At 38.7% G+C, this 15,500-nt stretch overlaps 1 protein-coding gene across 5 annotated transcripts in view; it reads left to right on the plus strand.

The window, feature by feature from the left end:
* kank4 (KN motif and ankyrin repeat domains 4) overlaps window positions 1-15,500 on the plus strand; it is a 43,158-nt gene that overhangs the window by 9,687 nt on the left and 17,971 nt on the right. For 3 of the 5 annotated variants that reach the window (XM_043241926.1, XM_043241922.1, XM_043241924.1), the window contains exon 2: window positions 13,913-13,987. The gene's annotated coding sequence lies outside the window, so the exon portion shown is untranslated. Of the gene's footprint in view, window positions 1-12,584; window positions 12,914-13,912; window positions 13,988-14,093; window positions 14,152-15,500 lie in introns of those variants that run through there. The other 2 variants (XM_043241923.1, XM_043241925.1) reach the window with 2 other exon arrangements.

Below are 15,500 nucleotides of genomic sequence, written 5' to 3' on the forward strand. Positions count from 1 at the left end.
CAACTGATCCATAAGCAGAATCAGTAGTAATATGTGATTTATTCGAGTAAAAGATTTTTTCTTTTAATTCAATGGCCCTTCCATGTCAACTGTTAAGATATCGAGTATTTTCCTCAGACATGTCCAATGTGGGAATTATCCAGACTCTTTTCCAGCAAGTATGTTATCACATTTCCAGATATACCACACATGCCATTTACCGATAACAGAGAGCACTTCAAGTTCAAGTTGTAAGTGAAATGGTGCCAGGTGTGGGAGAAGATTCCTTTAAAAACTTGATCTGTTTTTCTAAGCTGTTACTTCTTATTTCTCTGATCTGAGAGATTCACTTCTGGAAGCTTCCAGCCTTTGGAAAAATGAGGATAGCCAAGATGGGGGAAAAAGAGGGAAAGAAAGAGAAAAAATGAAAGAGATGAAGTAGGCAGATCAAAGAACAACACAATGCTGCTTGTCTGCTGGAAGAGGAGGAAGCCAAAGCCTGTGAGCTGTGGGTCAAAGAGGGAAAGTTATGGTTCCAGCTTTGTAGAAATCCGTAGAAATTCCAGGCCTCATTTTTTTCTGAGTAACATTAAAATGTCTCAAGAAGCAAATTAATATATAAATAGCCATCTGCAGTTTCCTAGGAACTTGTGAGCAATTTGTGTCTGAAAAGTGTTGGAGGCGCTATATGCGTTAATTAACTTGAAAACTTTAACCAACCTCTGTAGGCAAGAAAAACTTTTTTGGTTTATTAGAAAAATCTCTCCACACAAGAAGAAAACATCAGGCTGGAGCTCTTGCCATTAAAGCATTTTAGGTCCCCAGAGAGGTCTTGTGTACTACCCACTGAAATGTAACCAGGTTCTTATTTCCCACTATGCTATAAGGTAAAAAGTTTGCTTTATAACTTTCCCTGCTACCGTATCTAATCTGAGCGACAATATCTTCCATTTTAAGCATTAAAAATTCATATCTAATGCACGTTTTGTTAGGAATTTAATTAGTTGAGTTGTAACACCCTATGGACTATATATCTGGTACATACTGGTAGAATTCATGTGTAAGCTTTTATCAGACACTTCAATTCTTTATGTACTGCGCCACTAGCAGTGCAAATGTCCACTGACAACCAAGAGCTACCAAAACGAGATAAATGACTCCCACTTGCAAAGAGTGGAAAATCAATTCACTTTCTCTTTCACTCTTTCTCTCTCATAATTGCGAGAAGCACACAAGAGAGCATGCAGCGTTTTGAGATTGATTTTGTTGACAGCAAATTTGCAAGTCTGAAAAGTAGCAAGTAGTTAGTCATATAAAAAGTTCTCAATCTATGAAACAGCCTATACAGAGCGGAGCATATATGGGCTTTTAACCGAATCATTCTTTTGCCTCCTGTAGGCATATTTTTGGACTGCTGTATTTTTCAAAACTGCCATCAAAGTGCTGAATGAAGCATTTCAAAAAAATACAATATGACATTTCTGACATAATTTTTATGAGTGTGTGCAACCCTGTTTGTCAGCATTTATGCAAAAGTCTGTATGTTTATATTTTGTGTACTTTTGTGGCCTTTTTCTTAGTGCCCAGGGCTTAGAGATACATGTTGATACAGTGTATGAGAGCTAGCGGACCTGGGATTCGCTTGTCTTTCATCACATTTCTATATGAGCATTCTTGCTTGTTTGCAGCTGCTTGTTTGTCTCTATCTCTCTCTTTGTGTGTGTGTGTGTGTGTGTGTGTGTGTGTGTGTGTGTGTGTGTGTTCATGTTTCTATTGGTGAAAGGTAGGATGATGCAATGACAGCAGTTCAGGGGTCAAGCTATACTCAAATTTCTTTCACCACATCACACGAGCAACAGGATATCTCTAACGATCAGTGTTTTTAAAGAATGTAAATATGTGTAACCAGCGATTTCCATTTGAATGTATAAAAATTATGCATAGTGTTGCTAAAGAATATATATTTTTAAGTGTTTCTACTTTTTATCCATATATATATATATATATATATATATATATATATATATGTGTGTGTGTGTGTAATAATAATGTAAAATAACTGCTACTTGAATATTATTAAAATAGAATTTTAAAATAGTAATGGCTGCTGGATTTTCAGCAGCCATTACTCCAGTCTTCAGTGTCATGTGCTCCTTTGGAAAACATTGTAATATGCTGATTTGGTGCTCAAGAAAAAATGTCTTATTATAATGCTTCATATTTTCATAAAAGCAAGGATAGCCTTCTACGGGATAATTTGATGAATAGAAAGTTCTAATGAACAGCATTTATTTGAAATAGATCGATTCAAATAACTGAATGTACCCTTGCTGAAGAAAAAAGTATAAAATAATGTTACTGACCCTAAGCTTGTAAATATGTCACATGACAAGGTTTGGAACATGTGTCGTGTTCCTGGATCAACATCATTGTGATTAACCAATCAGATTTGAATGACCTGTTTATAGCTCTTGTAAAATTTAGGCTTACAGTCAGTTTATGGTGCTTGTACATCAGTACCATTCATCCATCATTTCCTCTGACTTTAGGGATTACTCATGAGTAAGGTTTGCTTTAGGTGTAGAGATTTGGTCAAGACAAAATTTTTGATTAAAACATTCTTTCTAGGTCAACAAAACATCTAACTCATCAAAATCAGAACATGCTAATTTATATAGCTTGAAATGACTCCAAACAGCATTTGCTTTGGCTAAACACTGTCAAAATTTACAAAGCTTTATGTTGTATCAAAATTGTACTAACTGAACTAAACTAAATTGGAGCCTGCTGGCTTCCATTGTATGGCCAAAAGCTAAATACAAAACAAAATCAACAGGAATTTCTCAACATATACTTTTTGGGGATGAACTATCCCTTTAACTATGCATTTAACATGAGTAAATGATGTCAGAATTTTCATTCTTCAGTGAACTGTCCCTTTAGCTGTGTTATTTCAGATAGTATTCCCATTGTGAATGGACAGACTGTAAGGGTTTGAGAGGAGCAGATTGAGAACAGGAAAATATATATCTTGGGAATGAGGGAAAGAGTGACAGTAAGTTATTGTGGACTGGCCTGGAAAACAGCAGTATCCTGTCAAGAAGTAAATCAAGCAGGAGGGAGGGAAAAATGGGCCAAACAACATATGAGTTTGCCCCAACACACGTACACCTCTCTTCATCTGCTGACATCAGGTCGCATTTCCTGAGAGCATCTTTATCTCAGCAGAGTGACAGTCCCATTTCTCACACACGTTCATTATCCCACCCTCACCCTTGTGTGTGCGGCCCAAAGCGTAGACTCGTAGACTAACACAATAATGCTTGCCATATATTGGTATGAGGGATAGTACTGTGTACAGTCAGGCAGTCAATATTGCATTATAATGTTTGCTTTTCTAAAAATAATCTCGGAACTCTGACTTAATATAAGAATGTGTCTCAAAAAGACAAAATTGTGAAACATAAATTAAGAATCGTGAGAATTGTCACCCCTCCGAGGATCGCCACCTTAACGTGGTGGAGGGGTTTGAGTGCCTGAATGACCCTAGGAGCTAGGTTGTCCGGGGCTATATGCCCCTGGTAGGGTCTCCCATGGCAAACAGGTCCTAGGTGACAAGCCAGACAAAGAGCGGTCCATGATACCCTTATGGAAAAGACCTGGAATGGAGTCGCGACGCGCCCGGTATGGCGCAGCCGGGCCCCGCCATGGAGCCAGGCCTGGGGCCGGGGCCGGCATGCGGCGCCTGGTGGCGTCAGCCCGAAACAGCGGCGTGGGGCCATCCCCGTGGGCCACCACCTGCAGGAGGGACCGTGAATAGCGTCTCCGGGCCTGGAGCCTTGTGGTTGGCCGGGTCTTGCCCCACGGGACCCGGCCGGCTCAGCCCGAAACAGAAGGCAATATCGTGGGGCCATCCCCCGTGGGCCCACCACCTGCAGGAGGGACCGTAGGGCCGGTGCCTTGTGGGTTTGGGTAGCAGTCGAAGGCGGGGACCTCGACAACCCAACCCCTGGACTCAGAATCTAGTTTTAGGGACATGGAACGTCACCTCTCTGGGGAAAGGAGCCTGAGTTGTTGGCGTGAGGTTGAGAGATACCGGCTAGAGATAGTCGGGCTCACTCCACGCACTGCTTCTCTGGAACCCATCTTCTCGAAAGGGGCTGGACTCTTCACTACTCTGGTGTTGCCCGCAGTGAGAGGCGGCAGGCTGGTGTGGGCTTGCTCATAGCTCCCCAGCTTAGCCGCCATGTGTTGGAGTTTAACCCGGGGACAAGAGGGTCGCCTCCCTGCGACTTCTCGGGTTGGGAGGACTCTCACTGTCATTTGTGCCTCACGGGCCGAATGGCAGTGTAGAGTACCCGGCCTTCTTGGAGTCCTTGGGAGGGGTGCTGGAAAGTGCTCCAACCGGGGACTCTGCGTCCTGCTGGGGACTGTCACGTTGGTGATGCTAGTGACACCTGGAGGGGTGATTGGGAGGAACGGCCCCGATCTAAACCTGAGTGGTGTTCTGTTGTTGGAATTCTGTGCTGAAGCACGGTCTGTCCATAACGAACACCATGTTCAAGCATAAAAGACCAGTACACCTGGCATCAGGACACCCTAGTCGATGATCGACTTTGTGGTTGTATCATCTGATCTCCGCCGCATGTCTTGAACACTCGGGTGAAGAGGGGCGCGGAGTTGTCAACTGATCACCACCTGGTGGTGAGTTGGATCCGTTGGCGGGGAGGAGGCCGGACAGACTTGGCAGGCCCAAACGTTGTGAGGGTCTGTTGGGAACGTTTGGCAGAGACCCCTGTCAGGGACTCATCATTTTGTGTATTTGTTTGTCTATCTTTCTAAGACATGATTAGAGAACTATAGATGGTTTCTGTTTATGTTGAGCAATCTGCAGCCCATCATCCTGTATATCTTTTTTGTCTGAATAAATAGATGCATTAAAAACATGCTTGTTTATCCATGTGGGATCCATTAAATATCTTTGATCTAAACACAATATTTTGTTACTGTTCAAGATTAATTCATTCGGCGTTGTTGTTTTTTCTTCTCCCCCAAATGAAAAAGCATATCATAAACAAAAGGAATTCCCAAAGGACAGATAAGTCCATATCTGTCCGGACTGTTTTATTCTACTAGACTCCTTAAAGTTAATAGAATGTTTTGCCAGATATTGATTTAAAATGGATATCTCTATTTATATAATGTAAATCTTATTTACACTAAAGAAAGTTGAACTCGTTTGTGTTCGGTCTCTATTAACTAAACCCATGGAAATTTACTCATCACAAAAATAAATAAATAAATAAATAAATAAATAAATAATAAAGCAAATGTACCAATAATAACTACAAAAAGCAATTTTACTGTTTTTTGTCTGTAGCATTTTAATTGGAATTTGAAATTTCTACTACATGCTATGTTTTATTCCAAATGTACAATATAATAATCAAAAATAAAATAAACCATTCATGTAAAAAAAAAAAAAAACTATTGAGAAACAAAAGGGAGTAAAAATAGGGTTAATCCACTGAACATATTCACATGCCTGGCTGGGAAACTCATGATTATTGATAGTGGGAGCAATTTGGCCACATCCTCAGCAGCAGAGCACAAACAGCCCCCAGCAGCAGATCTGTAGAGTTCCAGAATGTGAATGTGCCTTGTACACACAAAACAGAGCCTATCCATTTAGGAGACATTGAAAAGAGCCTGTTTTTTCTATTTTGCCTTCTCTTTTTTTTCAGTCAAACACAGTGGTGAATGCTAACATTTGTGCAAAAACAGTTTAACATTTGGTCATGTTAGGCAAAAAATTAAGAATGCGAAGTGACGTGAAGGACTTGAATGACCTCTGCAATTAACCTATTGAAGTCAGTGCCTTCAAGTCACCGTCATCTGCTTCTTAATTTTGCAGCATAGCATGAGAAGCATAGCTCGCACAGAAGTCACTTTCAAACCAAGCAACTTTGTGTCAGTCAACATGGCAAATTCATTTGACCTCATAAGCAAAATCTATGCAATAAACTTTATCAACCTCATGTGAACCTCTCAACTGTGCAGATTCCTATTGATTGACTGAATTTTGTCTATGAAATTTTGCAAAGCAGCAGTAAATGCTTTTTTATAAACGTCTAGTCGTCTATATATTTTGTCTGTTCTGTATTTGATTATTTTTTTCTGTGTAATGTAAGATTGACAGCAGACTGAAATTTGGAGAATCGGGCCATGCAAATTGCATACAGTGCAATATGTTGGCTGTGATTTTGCTGTTACTTGATTTGCATAATTCCTTTAGTGAGTCAGGTGCAAAAACAAGCCAGACAGTGCATGGAAATAAACACTGCTGTCAGTGGGCACAGTTCATTTTTAGTCCTTCACCCCTCGCTGCATTCTTACTGTCTTCTCACTGTGGTCTCATCTGTTTGCATAGACTAATGGAGAAATGATATGCTACAGAGTGGCATCACCTCCATTAGGAATAGGGATGGGTAGGATGATGTTGGAGATGCTTACCCCTCTTACTTTTTGGGAGAAAATCAATACCCATTGCTTAATGTGCCTTCTATGCCCATGGTGGCCCCAGACTGGATTCTAATTTCCAGCTCTTTTGTCTTTTCCAAGTATGGAAATTTTAGTATGAGTTTCAAAGGCCATGCAAATTTAATGAGGTTGATTTCTCTGAAAAGTAAAGTCTGTGGCACTATCAAAACATCCTTACCAGCCCAACACAGTAACACATACTTATCCAAACTGCATGAATTTGCGGAGATCTGTTGTGGCTGACCAATTAATTTATTAATGAAATATTTTTGACAGCACGTTATGTGTTGACTTTCAAATGCAATTTCATTGACAAAGATGTTTGTGCAAGTCATTGTTTCTGTATTGTGTAACACAGTTAATTTGACTTCTTTTGCCTGGAATTATTTTTTTTTATAAATCATAACCATCCCACATTTCTGTGTAACTGCCTGTCTCTTTTCCATGCCAATTACTTATGACTAAATCTATGCGAGATACTCTCAACAGGGCCACACAGTTTTATTGTTGTGGTTTCTCTTTCTTTCTCAGACGTTTCCATTAGTCTGTATTCTGGTTTGGTCCAGACATGGCAGTTTGAACACAAACAGCCTGAGGTTCTTATCAGTCTTTCTCACACTGCACTCTTCCCCAGGAAACCGGTTCAAACCTCACTTTATCACATGCTCTGCCCTCCACACCTCCCTCAGCTCCGGCCATTCCCACAAGCATGCTTTTACCTTTTTGCTTGCTCGCCTCTTCGTCTTAGATATTACAATTAAGCATCTTTTTTCTGACTTTCTCCGTCCATCTAAATCCATTTCACCAGAAGCAATGTCTGTCTCTCTCCTCTCTCCATAGCTCTCTTACTCTGAGAGTTATTCATGGTTGTCCTTTCTTTGTGTTAGTCTGTGTTAGTCATATACTAGAGTCCATTTTTTGTCCCTTGGCAATTTTAAGATTGTAATAGCTTTCTTTAAGGGGTATCCCAGCTAACCAAAATATTTATTTTAAGGTTAAAATACAACACACAACTATTCCCTCGATTTACAGTTTGAATGAGCCAACACTAGTTGCCAAACATCAATCTGCAGATTTGGGTTAGGTTTCAGTTTTAACAGAAAATCGTGTAGTGCTTTTTAGGTTCAGACCGAGATTCTGTAGAGGATATCAAACAACTTGATATGTCAATGTATGATTTTATCACTTAATCAGACGCATTGGACAACATGTTGCTGTCTCTGTTTTTGTTTTGGCATAATGCATGTTCAGATATTCATACAATAAAATATACTGAGGGCCATGAAAGTTTTATGAAAATGCTGAAAAGTGCTGGTGGTGGCTGGCAACTTAAAAAAAAGCTCTGACAGGGAAATATAACTTTGAACGAATGTTCTATAAACATTACTGGAAGATATTAACATTTGTTTAGAAATGTAAGCGAACGCTCCTTATTAGATAAGATTCCACCATTTCCACAATCTAATGTCTTGTGAGCAGTTTATATATATTGGGGTGGTTGACATTAACGAACTCATATATTGTATTTTTATGGTAATTGTATTTACTTCCAATCCCGTAATATTCCAGAGTTAAATAGAAACACATTTGATGCTATTTGTGATGTGGAAACATTTGATCTGTTAAAAATTTTTGGTCACCCTCACTCCACCCAAGGGGGGTTTTGAGGTTTACAGCAGATGATGAGTAAAGCCATATAATTTGTAATCTAATCTACAGCGATGCTCACATAGCTCGCTTCACATTGTGTGAGCATTAACATCGGTTCCTCTCATGCCTTGAGAGAGCCACATGACACAGATGCCAGTGTGCAGTGAAGCCTTAAGGAGAAAGCAGAATTTGATACAAGATTGTGGTTAAAGCCAGCGGAGGGCTTTCTCTGCTCAGTGTGTTGTCGCTGTAGTTAACACAGGGGGTTGAGCAGTTTAATCATTTCGGTGTCTCAATTTATCTGAACCATTTTAATTATGTGTTGATAAAACCACTATCCACTATACTGTGGTAGATTACAATTTCCTTATAAGTGGAAATTGTCAGCTAAAATAATCGTGAGGTTGGCACCCCACCCACCATCCGGCCCACCCTCAATCTTACAGAACAGCCTGAAAACCCTTGTCATAGTCATGGCTAATACGTGTGCCTCTAATTTTACTCTGTAGCTTGAAAACATCTGCCTGAAAAATCTGGTTATTCTCTGAGTAAAATGATAATAAATACTTGGAAAATAAGAACAAGCGTTGTTATCAGTCTAGAAGTATTTTTTTATACTGTATGTGGTACTAAAGAGCTTCAGGGCTATTGCAATTGTTTACATAGTGTTTACTGAACTTATGTTTTTACAAGGAACATATGCAGCCTGCATCAATTTTCTTTGCAGGAGGCTGCCGTTTCTCCTAGAGAAAAAATGTTTGTCTTGGCTTAGATCACTATATGCTGTTGCTTACTGTTGCATTTTATTACTATTATTTGCACAAGTGGTGAAGGTTTTGCCTCCATTTTAGCTCTTACAGTAAGTCTCTGATTTCACCACTTTACACTGGATATTGCTACACCATTATTTTTATTTTTATACAATATTTAAAGGGATAGTTCACACATGGTTCACAACTTTATTCAACAATTCGTCTCCTCTGCATCACACTACAGCGCCATTTTGGAGAGAATAACATATGTAAACATAAGTTAAGATTAAAGCCGTGAACAAAATTAACTGCATATCTACATATGATGCTGGTGTCTACTGGATTGTCAGAAAGCTCTCAGAACATCAAAAATGACTTAATTTGTGTTCTAAAGATGAACAAAGGTCTAGGAATGACATGAGGGTGAGTAATTAATGACAGAATTTTTATTTAGGGGCACGCTATTCCTTTAAAGTAACTTAATAGACTTAGATAATATGGCATATTAATAGCTTACTTCACCTAAAAATAACTGTTTGGTCCTTATTTACTGACCCTGGTTTTAATCCAAAGTCTTCTTAGTTCTGCAGAATGCCAAAGAAGAACATACAATAAAAGTGGGTAGGGTTCAATGTTATTACATTTTTTTTCTTTAGTCCAGACCATATGACAGGCATTCGCTTTTTTCCCCAAAAGACAGTATTTCACTTTTTCAACTTAAACATTTCATGTTTAATTCCTTTCTTCCTTTCTTACTGACAATTGTTTCAAAACAGATGATACAAAAATAGCGGACTATCATGAAAAAAATATTAAAATAATTACACACACGCACACAAGCCAGCAGACAATGTGATCATAATTTCTGCCTGACTAAAAGTAGTAAGTCCAGAGTATTTCACAGCCATAATTCAGTGAGTGAACAGCCTCTGGGCGGTCCGTGGGCATGCCGACTGAGACTGTTAACACTATACATGGAAAAATATGCTGTAAAATGTGCAAATATGTGAGTCTGACACATGTTAGGGGCGATATGATATCCTGCAGGTTTACCGGACCTTGAAATAATAGATAGGGTCATAAGTTTCTCAAGTGTGTGTACACAGCTCTGCGCTGTGTAAAGTTGTCGGCTTTTATGGCTGATAAAGATGGCTGTGTTTTTGTGTGGTGTATTTATGTGACCTATTTTATGAACAGTACTGATATAGATTGCTTATATGCTCACTCTCGCTCTCCTTTCCTTTAGTCCAACAGCCAACAACTGTGCTAATGAGCGTGTGCGTGTTTGTGTGCATTTGAGAGCCAGCTCGCGTGTAAAATTTAGTGTGTTTACACGCGTTTTCCTCTAATTCAGCCAAGAGACGGTCAAAGGAACAGCAGGAGCAAGGAATCAGACTTTTATTAAACTGCTTAAAAGATCAGCCGAAATGCAGAATAAATGCCAGAGATGGTCTCTCTGTAGATCTAAAAATCCATTTTTTTGTGTGTGTAGAAGCGTGACCGTGAGTTTGTCTGTGTTAGAGATGTATCAGAGAGAGTGAGAATACGTGGGTGAGTGTTTTGTATGCATGTTTGAATGCTCGCTTTTATTAGCGTCTGCTAGACCACTGTAGACTGAAGTAGGAAGAGCACTTTATGGCTACAGGGTGCATTTCACTGGCAGTGTACGCTAGATATGCTGAGCGCTCTTCACTCCTCCTCTCTTCAAGTCTGCTTTTAATCTAGGCTCTGACACTGGCCGATGACTCACTCTGGACCCAGGTGAAATATGGTCATGGCAGGGCCATCTCAATTCTGTGATTAGACAGACCTCTCAAGCACATTGCAGAGTTGAATAGCTTCCTCCTTAAGGGGCCACTTCAATTTGTTTGCTCCAAATGAAAAAGCCAAAAGGAATACTCCATGGTAGAAACTGTGACAAGAATACAAGCTGGCTTATCTATGGGTCATCTCAGGCACATACAAATAAGCACCATGGTTTTTTTTTTAGACGTTTGCAATGGTAACATCATGGTATTCAGACGTGTTTATGACTTAATTGTATGATATAAAACATTACATATTATTCATTTTGAATGTCCTGTTAGTGTACTAATTTATTTCTCTCTCTTTTTTCTGTTTAATTTTCACGTACACATACGATTGAAACTGCATCTTCCTGACAAAACAATAGTCCTCTTTTTTCTTAGAGGTGGCCTTCTGGTGATTACAGAATTAAATCGTTGATTTGTGTGACAAACCAAAATATTCAAATTCTGTCATCCTTTACTATCCATAGTGTCATTCAAAACCCATAAAAGGTTCGTTATTTTTAATATTATTTTACTGGACCATAGATTGAAACATAGATAATCAATTTTTTTAAGCTGCAACTATAATGTCTTTCTGCATTTTCTTAAAGGGTGATTGTTAAACTTTAAGTGGCTGAACAAAATTTATGAGAGAATATGAAAATATCATCATTTGCTCAAAAATGATGGCATGAGGTTGAGTATTTTTGGGAGGAATTCTTTTTTTAACTGTTGAAAATATTTAGTTCCTCTGAGCTTTTAACTGTTGCAACTGATTCATTGCATCTGTAAACCGAAGTAGATAACCATTTGTAAATGATTCAACCACGATTTCTGAGAACCAAAACATCTGACTCAAATGAATGTGTCATTCAAGAACCTGACATTGATACTTACTTCTAAAACTCTTATCAACATGCCAAAGAGAACTATGTCAGATGTCATAATTTTGCAGTGAATAATAGCCTAAATGTCAGTTTGCTCCTTCATATTGACTTTCGCACCACACAGACTGTTGTACACTACCTGGGACTCTATTTCCCAAAATTCTTCATACGGACTGGTTTCACCTGCGTTCAGTCACACACTCTGACCTGATTACACAGCTGCATCGAGTCAGACGCATGCTGCTTAAGCATTTAACTTCCCGCTGAGTATTGTCTAGCTTTATCGCTCTTCCAGTGGTAGCTACAGCACAGAGCCTTTTCGTGTTTACCTAGTTAAATACAAGTCTAGCTTCGTATTATTCTGTGTTTATCACTCTCCAAGTGATAGCTGCTTTACAGAGCCAGTTTCTAATTTCGACTTTTGCCCATGTATTTTGGATTAACCCTTTGCCTGTTGTTTAGAACTCTGTTTTTGGTTAATCCCTTTTGTCAAGCCCCCTGGATTCTGCTTGTCGTCAACTGACTAAAGCCTGGTTTGGATTTTATTTGTGTTTCGCCTGTGTCTGTTCGCCGATGTTTTGACCATGTCTTTGTTATGACCATTTCTTTTAATAAAAGCTTGCAAATTGATCCACACCTATCACATCTTGTCAGCCCCATTGCACTTCTACACAAAGTCAAAGGCTTCATTAACTTTCCTTTCATTTAAAAGATTGGCTAGGATATTCTTAAAAAATTTTTTGCATGGGAATTAAAATGGCTTTTGGATGACTGAATAAGGGTTGGAAATTGAGTAAAAGGGTGAGCAATTTTTTTAAAGCCCAGACTGGTTTTTGTTAAGCCCTGAATGCTAATGTAGCATGTACCTCAACAACTGAGCAGCTGCACTGGCTGAGGCACAAGTGTTGTGAGAAGATAAGTTGTGGTGGAGATCTGGTGTAGCATTGTTAATGATTAACCTCCACCCAGTGCTAATGATTGTACTGCTCGTAGCGGGATCTCCCCACAATTCTGACATATTCTTGGGGCCACATAGAGAGAGCGAAAGAGAGAAAGAGAGAAAGAACGTTAACTTCAGCAAAAAAAACAGAGTGGTATTAGGAAGTTATTGAGGGAGAAAAGGTTATTGAAGGGGAGAAAGAGTGTAAGAGGAAAAAAAATTACAAGAGAGGAAGAGGGTGAGAAAGGAAGAGACCTTCTCAACACGGGTCATTTCATTGGAGGCAGCGGTCGTCATCTGTTCAATTCTCAGATGGTCTGTGTCAAAAGGAGGGCATGGGGAGTTACTGCAGCAGTGGACTGAACATTCAAAAGAGTATGAGGACTGTTTTCTCACTTTCTGACTCATCTTTGCTGTTTTTCCGATGCATTTTTCTTTTCCTCTAGGACCAATATATCACAATAGCCAAATAAATAGTCTTTCCAGTATTTATGCACTGTAAAACTCATTTTCTTTTATCAGTGTGTCCAGCTTTCCATTGTCTTGTTTTCCAGTAAAATCTCTAACAAGATATGTATAATTCACTATTATGCAGATGATATATCTTGAATTAAGTTTATTTTTAATTCCATGTTGGCAAATTAAAAATGTAAGCATACATTAAGTTTTCTGCTTAAAACAATAATAAAAGAAATACACACATAAATACCACATTTATTTCAAGTTATGTTCATGTTTAAAGAATGTAAAGAAACATAAAAAATGTTTAAATTTTTTTTTCCAAAATATTAAACAACACAATAAAAAATGTCACTTGAGATCTAAATCAGCAAAATAGAGTCATTTTTGAAGGATCGTATGCCAATGAAGACTGGAATAAATAACATTTTATAACATATTAGCATTTTATAGTAGAAAACTATGGAAGCCTGTTTCTGCCACTGATTAAAAAATGAAAAAGAGGTTATTTTTTATTGTGATATTGTGAGATATAAACTCGCATTTGCAAATTATAAAGTCCAATTTTGAGAGGAAAAAAAAGACTGATATTTTCTTAGAATTACGACTTTATAACTTGCAATACCGACTCTATAATTCTGACTGTATAACTCACAATTCTGAGTTAACAATTGTGAGATAAACATTCACAACCTTTTTTAATTTTATTTTTTTAACTTTATTCAGTCTTCCATAGAAAACGGTTATTTCAAATGCTAAAATAGTTAAAAAATACTGCACAAATATTTCTAATCAAATAAATGCATTTGTGAACATAAAATTGTTCAAATGATTTGTAAAAAAATAGTTTTAATTTTTTTTTCCCAAAGTATTTTCATCATTTTTTTTTCTCTTTTTCCCCTCTTGCTTTTTCAGGCTGAAGTTCAAAGAAAGGAGGGGTTGCATGTTTTTGGTAGACGGGAGGTGAGCAGCATTCACAGCACATGCTAGGTAAGAGGAATTCCTTTCCACCCCCCCTCTCTGTCACTCTGGGGCTGTCTCTGTTTCTCCCTCACCCTATCTGTCTTTTTTTCTGTCCCTCTATCGTTTCCCATCTCTCACGAAGATGCACACACTCTCGTACGCTTTAGGAGGCATGTAGCACATTAGTACAGGTGAGAATCTCAGCCTGTCGTAGCGCTCTGTGTTTTTTCTTGTGCATGTATGAATCTGTGCCATACGTGTGCTTGGACTGTGTCGCTGGGTTTTTAAATGGCTCTGTTGCTGCTATTACTGCAGTGCAGGAATAACTGCCGAGCTCCTTTTTGCTCTCAGGCATACAGCCAGCTCATCTCCTCTCCGTTATTTGTTTGTGTGTGTGAATGTGTGCATAAGACCTTGCTTAATGTAATTCTTTGAGTATATAGTGAGGAGAGCTTCCTGATGCGTTGAAGTAGGGCTGTTTTTCTGGAGGCTCCTGGAAGACGGAAGGAAGGCAGGGACCTAATGAGAGTATTGTGCATTTGTTTTGATGTGTGTGCGCGGATTTTGAAAGCAATCGCAAAAACAGAAGAGCCACTGGGTGTTTAATATTTGTGTAAAATGTGAATTAGCCTGACTCTCACCATGTGTTGCAGCTTAGAACGTGTTTGGCATTTGTAAATGATTATCAGTAAGAGGCATCGGTTTTATCTCTGTTGGAATCTGGCCGTATGTATGTGTCTGCTGTTGTGTATCCCCTGGGATGTGAATGATCCACACAGACACAGCTAGCACCTGGCTGTCACTTGCTGGAGCTCGATAACCCCCTCCTCTCTGTCGCCACCAGTCGCTCTCTGTCATCTCGCTGTATCCGTCCATCCCTTCCCCCTTCACTTCAGTGTTCTCCGTGTGCACCTCTGAGAAAACACCTTTGAAATGCATTGCCTTTCTGAATGGTTAGACATTTTCTGTCTCTGTTTCTTCCAGTTTCGTGTATTGCTTTCTCGCTCCGTAATCCGTAGAGTACTAATGAGAATCTTGGACTCGTCTGCTTGTAGCGTTACAAACAGGGTATGACTGAATAATTTATAAACATTTGCTTCAAATCCTTAATGAAAGCTCTCTCTCTTGCACGTTCTCTTCCTGTTATTTGCTTTCACTCATTCGCCAACCAAATACTATTATGGTTGAAAGATAAACTAAGCACATTTCGTCTTTTTGAAACTGGAAGTCATTATTTAAATATCATATTATGTTTATTGTTACAAGTAATAATATACTGTAAATAAATATAAATATGATAAAATCATGTCTTATTTTTATCATAATAATCATTAAAAAGAAAAAAATAGAATAGAATAGAATAGAATACTCACTATTAACTAACTATTAACTATGACTTGCCTCAATAAACTCACTGATAGTTAATAAGGTTGTTAAGTTGGTATGGGTAGGATCAAGGGATCTAATATTTGGTCATGCGCAATAAAGCATTAATGTGTGCTTTGTAATTACTGATACACAGCCAATATGCCAATATGAC

Source organism: Puntigrus tetrazona, chromosome 6 (assembly GCF_018831695.1).
Source record: "Puntigrus tetrazona isolate hp1 chromosome 6, ASM1883169v1, whole genome shotgun sequence".
In the NCBI taxonomy this organism is placed as follows: Eukaryota; Metazoa; Chordata; class Actinopteri; order Cypriniformes; family Cyprinidae; genus Puntigrus; species Puntigrus tetrazona.